Here is a 14,391-nt window from a genome sequence, read left to right as displayed (position 1 = left end):
GTACGTTATAATAGAAGTATTTGAAAACCTTAATGAAAGACAGCTCTATCTGCTCTGCTTTTAATAATAGTAATAAAATAGATGGTAGTAGAAGAAATATGTTAATGTAGGTTTATAAGTCATATGCATAAGACAAGGTTATTGTGAGAAGTTGCACATAGCTTTTTTCAGTGGGATTTACTGACTGTCAATATATATGGCTATGCTGGAAAGCACTGATGAAAATGGTAGGAATGTGAATTATTTCCTACCTCAGTTAAAATGTGCAAAAACTTAAGCTGTCAGAGATTTTTAAAAAACATTTTATAGGATGCTTTTTTTCCTGCTTCTTTGGCATATATCTAATTTTGTTAAAACACTTTAAAGAAACATTGCAGGAAGTAGTTTCTAATGTTGGACAACAAATATTTAACTTTTCTGAGAATCATACGTTAAAATATTGCAAAGTCATCCTCAATAATGTTAGAGATTTCAGGTTCTTATCTCTTCCATTAGTCATATGCATAAACTTGATTTTTAGTTATGATCATGAAATATAAATCAAGACAAATGGATCAGTAACAAAGTTGCCTTCAGAAGGCTCTCTTCAGCTTTTAATAACTTGGACCAAAAGTGTGTGCTACTGAGGATGATCTGGTCTCCTAATACCTTTCTATTTACTGAGTAACAGAAGTTGTAATAGATTTATCATGCAAAATCAGTAAGAAACAGTGGTATGATTTGCAAGAAGGCTTATCAGTAGTTTAAAAACTAAAGATTGTTGCTAAGGAGACTTTGCTCAGGTTCAAGAAAGTCTATTGTATTTTTAATGCGGCAATGGAATGTTGTGCTAAATTCACAATTGTTATGTGCAGAAACTATAGTGACGAGTATTTTCTAGAACTGGGAAATTAAACAGGTTATTATTCCCTTTTTGAATAAAATGATTATTGTGATTGCAAGGCTGTTATCTCTATTCATTTTCAGTGCAACAAATTGGTTTTGCAAGATTTTGTTACTCTTCCTTCCCCAGCCACAAATCTGTCTTGTCTCCTGTAAAGCTCTGGTTAATGACGGGCCAAATGCATTCTGCCTATGTAGAAAATACCTAGATCTCTTCTTATTCTCAAAATAAATGTTCTTACAAAGTATATAAGTTATGCTTTTAATCATACAGAGCCTTTATAACTTTTTGATGTGATAACTATAATATTTTTGATGATTACTTGTATGCTGGTATGCCTAATTATTCTTTGAATAGCAGGCAAAATTATGCATGCATTTATTCATTCATGATATTTGAAGGCTTCTGTTTTCTAATGCAGGTATACATGGTTACTTTTTATAAACTTTTGTTTTTGTTGATGAACAGTGTCATAGTTAGCATTAGATTAACAGGCAACAAGCCCCATCAGCAACAAGACTTTCCTGCAGATGAGCCTCCTCTGTGAATCACTGATCTGCAAATCTTCACTGAAGAACAAAGAATGTGAATTTGCTCTTATAAAGACATTGAGTAACTGTAAAAGTTGGAGCAAATGTGGCAACATTTGTGACAAAAATTGTAAATCAACAGTTTATATGTAAAAGATATAATTTCCACAGTAATATGCAGTAGTTTTATTGCACCTAATTTGGAATACAAACACCCCACTTCTATCCTCATGCTATTCATTATCCAGAACTGAAATCAAACCCTAAACTTCAAGCATCACATATCACTACAGAGCTGGGGTGAAGCCGTTTTGATACTTTACCTATGTATCTCCATGCTTCAGCACATAAACAACGGATTAATTTCACCAAGCATTAACTACTGAAGAGACACCTACCTCATGTAGGCTGGTTGCCCAGCTTTCCCGTGCGGGCCAAGCAGAGACGTGCAGTGTCTGCGCAGGTGGGCGAATCACCCTCTGAAGGTCCCTGTTCCCCCTATGGTGGTGGCATGAGGGCTGGGTGGCCCCACAGCCCTGCACGGCGGGTCTGTCATGCTGCAGCCAGCAGCTCTGGCCAGGTGGCTGTGGGCAAGGCCTGTGTGGATGCACATGCCTGTGCCTGGACTCCTTGCACTTCTGAAAAAAGAACAGTTTTACACCGGTTCAGAATGTAAGCTCCAAGTGTGTATTCAAAAATCAGGAATAACTTATACAGGTTGATAATAGCACTATGTAAGAAGGACATAATCCACATTAACTTCCCTTCAGTGTGCATTGCATTTCTTTAACAATAGTTGGGTAAATTTTTCTTTGATTTGTATATTACTTGATTCTTTTTCTTGGGATAAACTGAGGTGGACAGGTGTTGATAACTCAAATTTACAAGATTAAAAGTTTTCTACAGAATGCCAAGCCTATTCTATGCTCCTAGGTATCTATTTAAATGCCTGTGCCGCTTCTGTGTATGGGAGGAATGCCTTTTCACATTGATCTACAACAAATGATTCAGTAAAACTCTCTATGGTTCGTACTTTAAAATTTTATAAACTATTTTTAAAAGTTTTTTGAAGTTTAAAGTGTTGCCTTATGCTACTCCTCATTTCATAAGAAGGGACTCTTTAATAAGAAAGGGAAATGTAGACAAGCTGAAGAATTTGTGCATGAACTGAGAGGAAAATGCTTACTTGGGATTAAATAGTGCCTGTCTCGACGTGTTGAGCCGTGACAGCTCTAAAGGAAGACGGGGAGCAGTAGCATTAACATTGCTTCACCCTCGGGCTGTAATCTCCGCTCCCCATCCCGGTCACCGAACAGCGTCCAATGAATTCGGTACCGTGTGTTTCTGACGGGCCGTGTCCCCGTGTCCCCGCCGCCGGCCCCGGGCAGCTCCGCCCGGCGCTGCAGGGCCCGGGCCGCGGGAAGCGCCGCACGCCGGGTAACGCACAGCACCTGCGGCCGGGCGGGGGGCACTGCCGGCGGCAAAAGGCGCCTCTTCTCCCGCGGCCACCGCCTGGGCTGCGGAGCTGCGAGGACCCGCTGGAGCGCGCTCCACCGCGGCCCTGAGCCCGCCGAAGGGAGACAGCCGGGCCCGGCCGTGCCCGGTGGCCGTCGGTGTGAGGCGACGGCGGCGGCGGGTGAGTAACCGCTGCCTAACTGGAAAAGGCGCGAAGCCGCGGCGGCCGCCGGGGACCCTTCCCGCGACTCCGCGGCGGGAGCTGGTGGGGCTCCGCGTCTTTTCGCTCCAGGCGACTTCGCGGCGGCCACCGCGGCAGCCCGGCTCTGCCCCGGGCGAGATGGGGAGGCAGCCCAGCCCGCCTGCCCGGCTGCGCCTCGCTGAAGAGGAAGGATTACCGCCGCCCCCCTGGGTGTTTCCCGCCGCCCCCCGGCCCTCTCAGGCACCGCCGCCCCTCAGGGGCGGCCCGACCGGTAGCCAGCGGCTCTTACTCACCCGGCGATTCGCCGCTTCCTCTGTCGCGGCCCCTCAGCGCGTCGAGAGCGGGGGCGGGATCCCCGCGGCGCCCCGGGCCAGCGGCGGCCTGGGCGGTGTTCCCACGCCCGCAGCTTCCCCGGCGAGGCGGGTGGCGCCCCCACGCCCGGAGCTTTGGGCCCGGCTCCGCTGTGCCCGCGGGGCCGGCCGGTCAGCAGGGCGGCCCGCGGCAGAACGGGCTCCTGCAGCATCGCTGGCCGCGTCAGGTCGTGCCCGGGTATCGCCGGCTGCTTTGCTACCGGCGCCGAAAGCAGCTGCCCGGCTGCCGCAGGTGGTGCCCCGGTGATACTCGTTCCTCAGGCTGGGGCTGCAGTTTCTCTCTTTTTGTCACTGGGGAAAAAATAAATAAAATAAAAATCAGTTTTTTCTGTTCTGAAGTGTTGACAGTTGTGTGCTAAGTGCCTTCAAAAACCTGGAACGACGACATTTGATACTGCTTATTTAACTCCCTTTTTTAAAACTGCACTTTATCAACATTGTCTGATTTATTTTCTTCCTCTTTTGCTTTTATTGGTGGCATTTGTTATCTTTCACATATTAAATAACAATGTCTACAATATCCAAAGTGGCCGAGAAGGGTCAGCAGTTTTATGTCCTGGAGCAGCCTGGTAGAATCCATCAGCCAGCGCAGCGCTGCCCGGGGAGGTAATGAGTGCTGAAGGGAATTATTTAAATAACGCTAATGAGGAGGCTGCGTAGCATTGACTCATCATATCACGGGTGACCTCCTTTCAAATGGCTGTCAGCGATAGTGTCTCTCTGGGACGGTGTTTTAATGTTCATTCACGCTTGTGGCAAAATGGTATTTTTGCCACCCCATTTTTCACATAGCATTATACGTACTGCTGCTGTCACAGAGTACAGCTCAGTGCTTCCTTTCATGTACTGAAGAGATGTACAATTCAATTAATAATTTTCTTCAATCCGTCGTCTCCTTAGCTTATTTTGGGTGCTGGACAAGGAAGTTAAGTATGTTGTTCATCTTTGGGCTTGCCATCTTCATCACTGCAGCAAAGGAGAGATGACTTCAGAGCCACCCCAATTATATATGTTAAGGCGCCTTTTCGTTATGTGGGCTTATAGGAAAAATGGGACCTTTTCCACTGTAATGCTGTCGAGTTGGTAAGCCTTCATTTCATTTTTTGACCTTTCACGTTCAAAGCTTGGGTGTAGCTATGGTGTTAAGCTATAGCACAAAACAAAGATTACAGGAGACATTTCATAAATTATTCTAGACACACGTTCTAGTGCATTCCAGTGATCTTGTAGTGTTAGTTGAATGTCTTTTGACTTTTTTGACAAATTCTCTTTATATACCTCTTAAACCCAAAAGTGCAATTTCTTGGAAAGAATCTTCTATTGTCTTTTTATAAAACTGCTCTTTAAAACTCTTCTGAGAAATGATCTGGTTGCAAAGTACTAGTGAATAATCAACTTCATATTCTGCAAAGGCATTTTAAACATCTGTTGAACAAAGTAAGTGTGGAACTTATCAGTTATGGCCAAATATGCCTCAGATGCTTCACTTTTGCCCTTGAAGGAAGCCAGCTTTTTTAGTCTATCAGCTCTTAGACAAAGAAACAAAATCACTTTAGTGGACTACAGTTGCATTTTATTTTAGCAAATATTCTGAGTTCCTAAAAGCCCAATCAACCTTAATATAAACTGACAGTGCTGTGTTGCTTTGGAAGCTCTGTTGAAGTTTGCTGGTGTTTACAGTGGCTGCTCACAATGATAAGTAGATGTTGAAGTGATGATCCCTGGATAGCCAGGGGCTGTACTGCATTGTAAAGGGATCAAGTCCCTGCAGAAGGAAAGATGATAACCTGCAATCTGAAGGTGGGGTACAGCAGTACTTAACCAGTACCCTTCATTTTCATTTTGTTGGCTGAGGATAATATCCACTTTAGAAAGAGCTGAGTGCTTCCTGGTAAGTAGAGAATGCATTTTTAAAAGTTGGTTAATTCATCATAGGTTGCTTCTTTGTACATAATTGCTTCTCTTGGAAGAATGAAAGCTGGGAAAAGATGGAAGATTTCCAGAGAGGCTTCTTAAGTCCTGATTATCTGAAATCTGTATAAATTGCTCTTACCAAGCAAAGTCCCTGCTGAATAAAAAGCAGTAATCAGGTGGAATTAAGGTGATTTTTTTATTTGTAACTTACCATAACTGTTTTACTAGCTAGTCTTTGTTGTCAACCCTGAGTTCGAAGGTATTTTGTTTTGTTTTGTTTTTTCTTTAATGAAAACCATATCAGTAATTCTGTTGCACTAACAACTACCAAATTTCATGGTAGATAATACTAAGCCTACCTGAATGCAACTTTTCAGGACAAGGCTAATTGATAGTAGTTCTGTGAAGCTGTTATCATAAAGTTGATGTATATGAGAGCAGAGTAAAAGTTAGTGTGGGATGCAGTTGGAATGAAGCGCTGTTTATTCCCCTGTTTCCCCGTAGGGTTCTGCCTGGCACGCACCTGTTCTTTACTGTGCACGTCTGTTGTTCTGGAGTCAGCCACCTCTCTCAGCTCCAGTTTGCAGTCAGGCTGCTTTGGAGAAGACTGGAGCAGGGTGAGCTGGTGGGTGCCCCGGCCACTCGCAGGAGGCTGTTCCTGTGCTTCGAGGTGTCAGCTCATCTTCCATGTCGGCTCTGGGAGAGCAGCAGGCAGAAAGGAGCAATGGGGATGTCTGCAGGAGGACTCTCAGGTCTGTTGCAGGGCATTTAGTGGACAAATGTACTCCAAGTGAAATGCTGCCCTTTTCATCTAGTCACATTTTTACATAAGTGATGACTAATCCAAGAAGCTACAGATAGGAAGTAGCTATGATTTTTAATATATTTTCATCTGCTTGTCATTCATTTCCCAGTTCATTACGTGTGCTTGAGAGCGTTAGCTTTCTTTTCAGATTTTTCTTGCTGTTCCTTTTTAAAATTTTTTTATTAACAAGTAAGACAATCCTATGTCAATCCTGGTAATGAGTCTTTCTGCTAGTTAAGTAGCCTAGTTTAATCAGTGCTTATTTCTTCTCCCCTTTGCATAAATAGCATAGGTAAGTTTGTCCTTCCTTTAAGAATGATTATGATATTTTTGGTATATGTATACTGTGTGCTTGATGAGAACACAGCGACTGAGTGAAAGTTGGTGAGATGAGGAGTGGGACTGGTGTCTGTTCATCCAGGGAGCCTGATTAGCAGTGCAAAAATAGGTCAAGGGAGACTGGATTTAACATTGCAGGGTTGAGGTTCCTGTGACAGCAAATCCTATGCAAATTGGGTTTATCCAAAATGCTTCATTAATTCAGTTACAGCTTGAATGGTGTTTATGTCTGTCTGTAAAGTCAAATAACAGGTTATTGACACTACCTGGGTAATTTCATAGTTTCTTTTTCCTTTCCTGTATCTCACCTGGGCAGCTAAAACAGGTTTGACACTTCATCTGGTCATATGTTCTGTTGTAAAGCAGAAGTTATGTTTGCAGAAGAAAATTAGCTGTGTCCACTGTCATTGCAGAGAAATACCATAGTAGTTTTTTCCTTCCTCTGACTTATTATGCAAGTATGTGTGGTGTGGGTTTGTTGGTTTCGTTTGTTTGTTTTTTAAAATAAGAAATTGCTTAGTCCACACTTCTCTGTTTAGATGATAACTGGAAGAAAACAAACTGCCTCTGAATTGTCAAGTTTCAGGTGCTTTTCTGTGGCGATTAGAAAGGACGGACACCGGGACGCAAACAAAGATTCACGCACAGACAGAGATCAGGAAGGAGCTCAGAGCCGGGCAGAGCAGAGAGCTGAGCCAGGCTGAGGCTTTCTTTATTAGTCAGTGATAATTTATAGGATTTACAGATACGGACCTGGACTAAGATGTTGCATAAGATGTTTTTCCAATAATTGTTATTAAAAACACACCACACTGATGTTGTCTCTGTTTCAGTTACATTCCCACTCATTAACAGGCCAGGCCCAAGGACATTCACACATCATACATATGGGGGCAGTTTTCTGACCTGAGATATCATTCTCACTGGCCTGGGCTACCATTTCTTACACTCCTAAAAACCATACTTCTGTATAATCTGTCCAAGGCCCTTTAGCTGGAACTGCTGTTCCCACACTTTTCTTCAACACAGTGCTGACTATTTATGACTGCGTGAGAAAATGCAGTTTGCCCCCCAGCTAACTGTGCTGTCAGTGGATGCGTGTGCAACTATAAACCTGTAATTTCTTTCTGTACTTTGTTGCTAAAGTGTTCTTTGAATGGACATTTTAATTAGATGTGGAAGTATGGATCCATGTATCCTTTATTTAGATACAAATGTGTTTGATGTGTATGCACACAGAGCATGTATGTCATGTTTAATAGAGAAGCTTTCAAAACATGTCTCTTCTAGGATACGTCTGCAAAGCATGTGCTTCTGTGAAATAGTGCAATTTCTTGAGCCATTCCAATACCCTTACTCCTATTAAGAGTTTGATTCTTCAAAAACTATGTGTGCTTGCAATTGTGTGCTCTAAGATGGCTTTATTTGCTCTCGTGCCTTTATCCACAAGTGATTGCTTAGAGCATGAGGATGTGGAGTTAAGCAGGTATAAATTTTGCAGTAATGAAGGCAGTAGTGATATAATGTATCCATTTATGTCAGGGGGTTTTCCTGCACAATAAGTTATTTGTGCACCAGGTTATTAGTTTGCATGAATAAAGCTACTAAAATATTGCCTGTTAAGTGCAAGAGATGTAAGAATTATGAGTTAATATATACAGATAAAAAGATGTGAAGGTTTTGGGGTTCAAACAGATTACCTCCTGGTGCATTTAGATGATTACAATGCATTTATTTACTCCAGAAATATCTGAGCATTCAGATTTAAAAGAGTTTTGGAAACCAGAATATAGAAAAAGTTAATGAAAATAAAACATTCACTTCTGAAAACTGTACATCATGAAATATTCATAGCTTTTCTACAGATAGGATATAGTTTGTTGAGAGGAATAAAACATTCTGTTGCAGACTTTGCAGTTTGATGTCTGCTGATTAACATTGGAATGTAATTATTTGATGTAATCAGATAACAAAATACTTTGGGATAGCAGATAGTATGATTCTGACTGAAAAGGTTATTTCATAAAGATGAGGATGTCCTGCCAGCATTCTGTGGGGTCTCTGCTGGTGGCTGAGGATGAGAGTTGGCAAAGTGCATTCCCATTTCATTACTTTTGCAGATATTTTCATCGTGATTTAAATACTCTGAATATGAATACACTCACTATTCTACCCTGGTTTTGACTCTCTTTCTTACTGCCACTCATTAAAATGATTTTCATTAAGATTAATTCTCATGTTTAAGGAATTATTTATTTGTTTGTTTGTTTGTTTGTTTGTTTATTTCTGGAAAGAGTGCCCAACTACAGATGCAACTGCTACTTTAGACTACTGTTAAATAGAGCCATTAGTCTTACCTGACTTCTTTTCTCTGCTTGTCAGCTCAATTACAGGTTGTCAGCGCCAAAGAATAAGCTCTTGTCAGTGGAGCGGAATAGAGGGACATGTTAGCACCTGCTCTCAGCAGAGTTCCTGACCTCTGCTTGCCGCCGCACAAACCCACTTGGTTTTAGAGAAGAGGTTGATCTGTATCAGCAATGTCTTATACTCACTTCTTTCAAATTGTGTTCACTGTATGTTAGAATATTTTGTCACTTCAAGTGGGGAAATAAGATGTTTAATCACACCTTCTGTATATTGTGTGGTTGTTTACTGATGTCATTTTCTTCTGGACTGACAACAAACAATACTGATACGAATGTTCCAAGAATGCCTTTATTTTGCTACTCTAAAGGAAACTACAGTACAGCTACTTTGCAAATGAATATGTTTTGAAGTCCTTACCTTTAAATCTTGTAGTGTTGATCTCACAAGCTCGTCTAAGAGCCAAGTCCTTGTTCAAGGTGTTCTTTTGAACAAGAAAGAAAAGCGAAGAGGCAGTCATTGCGACAATGACTGTCTGTGGTTAATTTTAAACACTTCCGAAAAACACCTTAGTGGGCTTCTGAAAATGACGGGGAATAAAGTACCCAAGTTCCTTGTGAAAATGCTATTTAGGAACCTGCAACATCTGGAACACGGAATTCTGAGCATGCTTGTATAACTTTCAAAAAGGTTTTGGCACAGTTGTAAAACCAAAATTAACTTCTCCAACTGTGGACGCTAAAATCATTTGGACATACTTAGAAAAATGCGTAGAATGTACACTCTCTCGTCTTTATGCCTGCCTTTGTTTCAGAGCTGTCTGGGATTGGATCGTGGATGCATTCAGAAATACCAGAGTTCAGTGAACTGTGGGTTTTTGTGGCAGAAGGGAAAGAGAAGGGAGTCTGTGGGGTTTTTCTTGTCATGTTCTTTTGTTCCTCACTAAGCTTCCTTCTCTTCATGTCTTCTGATAAGCATCTTAAACCCAACATTCCTAATGAACTGAGTGAGCCTGGGGTGCTAGACGTTCCTAGGGCTGCTGGTGAGCCTGGTTCCTTTAAGCAGTCTGAAAGACAGAAGTAATCTGGTCTGCTGACTCTAGTACTGCTGTGGAAGTTCATGCTGAGTTCAGGCTGTTCATTCAGTTAAGTTCATTCAACAGACATTAGGGAATCAAATATAAAATAATTCTGAGCGGTCTGTGGCCCAGCACTGAAAAAATACTTCATTATTTGTTTTTAAAATAAATATAAAACTTGTATTTTTTCAGATAAACAAAAAATGTTCTTAGCAAAACGAGTGTGTGTTTATTGGAAATTAGTCTGTATGTGAAACCAAAGCTAGCTCTGTTTAGAGTTGTTAGTCTAGCAAAGTTTTTCTCCCTGTGGTAGAGAGGAAAGCAGTACATATGGTGAGTTCCCATTACCTTGAGGTGCATTTTTAAAATAATGGCTATTTTCATGGAAGTATAAAGTTTTATAATTCCTATATCTGATCATTTGTTTTTAATGAAACAGATGTGCTGTTAATGCTTTGCTGTGAATGTGGTGGTAGTAAGACAGCAACAGTCATGGTGAATTGCTGTGTGTGTTGGGGCAGAAAATAGGTTCATAGTATGTTGTATTAGTTCCTCCTCCTTGGTTACCTGCCTCAGATTACAGTTACTTTCAAATACTCCTTGGTTCAACCACTTTTTCCGCAAATTGTGTTCTGTATGCTCCTTGCTACTTTGTTTTCTGCCGTTCCTGTTCATCTGTTGACCACTGACTTTGAAGAATAGGAGATGAGGGGGCCTTGCTCAGAGTTTTAGAAAATAACTACTGAGTTTTGGTCTTTCCTTTTTTAGGGCACAAGTGACACCTTCTTGGTTTGTTTTTGTTGGCCTCTTTTTGTCAGTTTCAAAAACTTCATTGGGAGTTTGAGGTTGTCCCAAGTACTTGGGGGGCACATGTGGAGGTGGATACTCAGTTGGGGGTGGAAGGGCTACTTACCCCATGGGACAATCTGGCCTCAAATATTACAGGCTTTATAAAATTACGTATGTGTTAGCAAACATTTTTAAGAGTTTTGTTTTGTAGACTTGTCCATCAGATTTCCCGTTTTTCTTTCTAGGTCCTGTGAAAACTTACCAAGGCGTCCACTCCACACATCATTAAGGCATGAAATATCCATCTTCTCTTCCCTTTTCTCCTTTTGTTGGAGTTACTTATATGTGATCATAAAGACACAGGACAGATTGCAAAATGATTATAAATAATTATATGAGTAATTCAAAATCAGTTACTTACACAACAGTAATAAAGTGCTGTCATCCCATTGGGCTGACACTTACTGATCCTGACTCTTAAATATAATTCCATTTTACCTCTTATTTTGAGGACTTGGAATTTGAGGACTTTAGAATCCGCAATTATTTGCAGGTCCAAATAGCACTTATTCAGGATTTTTTTTTTTTGTAGCTACACCTTGATAGGTGACATCCTTGACCCTGCTGAAATCAACAAGACCTTTTTCTGTTGACTTCAGTAAGTATTGGATTGGACCCATAATTTACACTTGCAAATAATTGTGGCAAAACATCACATCTGCAGAAACTGAGGCACTATCTCAAAACTAGGCTAACTTCTCCTTGTGAGGTTTTTGAAAGGAAATTCTTTAACTGGCAGTGTTTTCTCCCTTGTCCTCTGGGTCTATCCGAACCACAGTGATTTTCAGGCACTATCAGATGGCAAGGACATGATGTATAGCTGCCTCCTTGAAAAGAAAGCTCTCTCTAGACTTGAGAGGAGTTTTACTCCTTTGTTCCTGCTGTGATGAGCCACAAAGACCTTCATCAGAGAGAAACTGCTGGTTTAGGACAGATGAGAGTGTCATCCAGGGCTTGCCTGGCTTTTTTGTTCACACACTTCTCAAGCCACAAAGCATTTGATTCTCTGTAGCAAATAGCAGTGTAACTAGTCAGGTGTGACCAAAGGTGTAAGGCAGAAATGCCACCTGCTTGTAACAGAAACAAGGGAGGCTTTGTTCTTTCAACCCTCTCCCCACTAATTCAGTCATGGAACTGTCCCGATGTTGGTGGTAGGGTTGGCTGGCAGACACCAAATGTTTGCAAAAACGAAAGCAAAGCCTCAATGTACTGATTTGAATGTTTGCAAGAGAAAAATCCAGTGTATTTCCAATAGATTGTTTACCTCAGCTGAACTGGAAACTGACTGGCAACTTGAAGTCATACTCTAGAAAATATTTGAAATATCTCTTTATTCTCAAGTAGAACTTTATTTAGAAATATCTACCGGTTTTGAAACATTGAGACTGATAGGTGACCTTTAAACAAAGAACGCTGTATCAGTGCGAGAGATAAATGATTTGATTTCTCCTACATGCTGGAGTGGAAAGAATTATCTTTAGACATATCTACCTTTTCCTTATGATACCAGTGGCCCTGCAGCTGGAAGGCAGCGTTAGGACTGTAGCATTAGGACTGATGCTTTTGAGTGTACGGAATCCACCTTTATGACCTTTACAGTTCAGGAGGAATTAATAGTGAAATGTTGATTCTCTAGGATGGGCTATGAATGGCTTATTTAAAAAAAAAATCATATTGCAAGTTAGGGAAAAGACCTTAAAATGTTCTAAAAAGCATAAATACCTGAAGTTTTCTTTGAACTGTTGCTTCTCTGCATTAATTCCAACCACGTAAGAAAAGCAGGACCACCTTCTTATACAGAGAATAAATAAGTCTGTCAGTGTTATGACGTTCTGAAGATTTCTTTTCTTTGCAAGTGCTCAGTGTCCATGAGCATTTAACAGGAATGACTTTCATCATACTTGGTGTCTATAAGCTGATTTGTAATTATTACTGTCAAGCCTCAAGATAGGGTCCGTATGTAGCTTGGTTGATGCAAATCCAATTCTGCTTTGCCATGTGGGTTTTCTTTTTCTGTTTTTCCCCCGCATTGCTCTTTGCCTGTTCACAGCTGGGAAGGATATCACCTTGGAAGTGGTCCAGTGGTTGTTTACATAATGACACGATGTGGTTCTCACCCAGAACATGTAGGTGAAGAAGTTAATACCTATAGAGCATTTGGTCTATGACTTCTCCTGTCTCAGTTTTCAAAGAATCAATTAAAATTTGAGCTGCCTTTAGCTGTGGTAATTAGTGGGATGAATGTATAATTTTTTAATTATTACTATTTGTCTGGAAACATCACTCTTCAAAATAAGCTAGGTAGCAATGCCAATCTATTTAAACTTGATTAATTGAGGAGAAATCAGTTAATGATGGTTTCTTCTCTAACTTGCAAAAGAAGGAAGCGAGGACAACCCTGTTGGATTGAAAAGCCTGCCCTGTGACAACCAGCTTTAGCTCAGTCAGGGAATTTGACAGAGTTTGCCAGAAAAAATATTGAAATAATGCACTTTTCAGAGTGAAATGCGATTAAGCAGCAACATTTCAAACCAAAATGCTGTGGCGATTTCATCTTCAAATACAGCATGGCAAAATACTGACACCATGTTTGCCTGAAATGCTTTCAGTGTAGTCAACTCTGTTATCTCCCACCACATTTGGAAAAAAATGGTCACCTGAAAGAGGAAAATCCTGTGAGATTACTTAATAGTTCAAGAAAACTGAACAGAGACATTTTAGACTGTCTCTTCTACATGCCACTGCTAGGAATAATTTTGGGGTTCCATTCATGGATGAAACCAGCATGTATTCAGATTCCTGAGAAATTTAAGTAGTACATTAGTACTTTACAGCAATGGAGTAGATGACCCTTGTCTGTCTTTGGGATGGAGCAAAAGGGTTTAAGGAAGAGACAGAGTGTGAGAGAGTAGGGGAGCTCAGTGTGATGAGGGAGAATAAATCCTTGAAGGTGTGTGTAAATGGGGAGTGAGCACTGTACTCTGCTCAGGAGGGACTGAAATCTGTTCAAGTAAAGGTAGTTGCACTTCATGCCTGCGTAGATGCACACTCTCAGATCTGTGCTCATCCTGAGGTTCTCGGGGACAAGCCTGTGTGCTTAGTGCTCCCTACCCAACCCGATTCCCGTGCTGCGGTGGCAGCACAGCGCCGCAGTAGCAAATTGTGTGTTAGCTCAGCCTTGTGTCCTTCGTGACCTCAGGCATTTGCAATTTCCAAATTCTCTGTTCCAGGTTCTGACTCCCAAATCCCATGAGCCCGATGAAGGGGAGCAAAGGGAACCTGCAATGTTGTGCAGATGTAGAGCCAAGATCCGTCACATCATGTAATTCAGTGCTGTCTGGACTCCCCTTGTCTGGGAGCGTAGGGAGCGGAGCTGCATTGCTGCCTCTTTCGTGTGTTGGGGGGGGGAGGGGCGTGTTTTGTTTTTCCCCTCCCAGCTTTGCATATGTTCACACAGGGCAGGGTAGGAAAAGGCACAGTGAGGAGCTGTGTTACCAAGTTCTAGTGTAAGCTTTTCCATATACAAGGGACCAGAGATGTAAGCTCAGGTGATTACTCTGGGCCCTTTTAACTCTTTGGTTCCCAAGTGTATTTTCTCAAA

The sequence above is a fragment of the Patagioenas fasciata genome, chromosome 9, assembly GCF_037038585.1.
Source record: "Patagioenas fasciata isolate bPatFas1 chromosome 9, bPatFas1.hap1, whole genome shotgun sequence".
NCBI lineage: Eukaryota > Metazoa > Chordata > Aves > Columbiformes > Columbidae > Patagioenas > Patagioenas fasciata.
The sequence above is the reverse complement of the archived record's forward strand: the minus strand, read 5'-3'. Positions refer to the sequence as shown.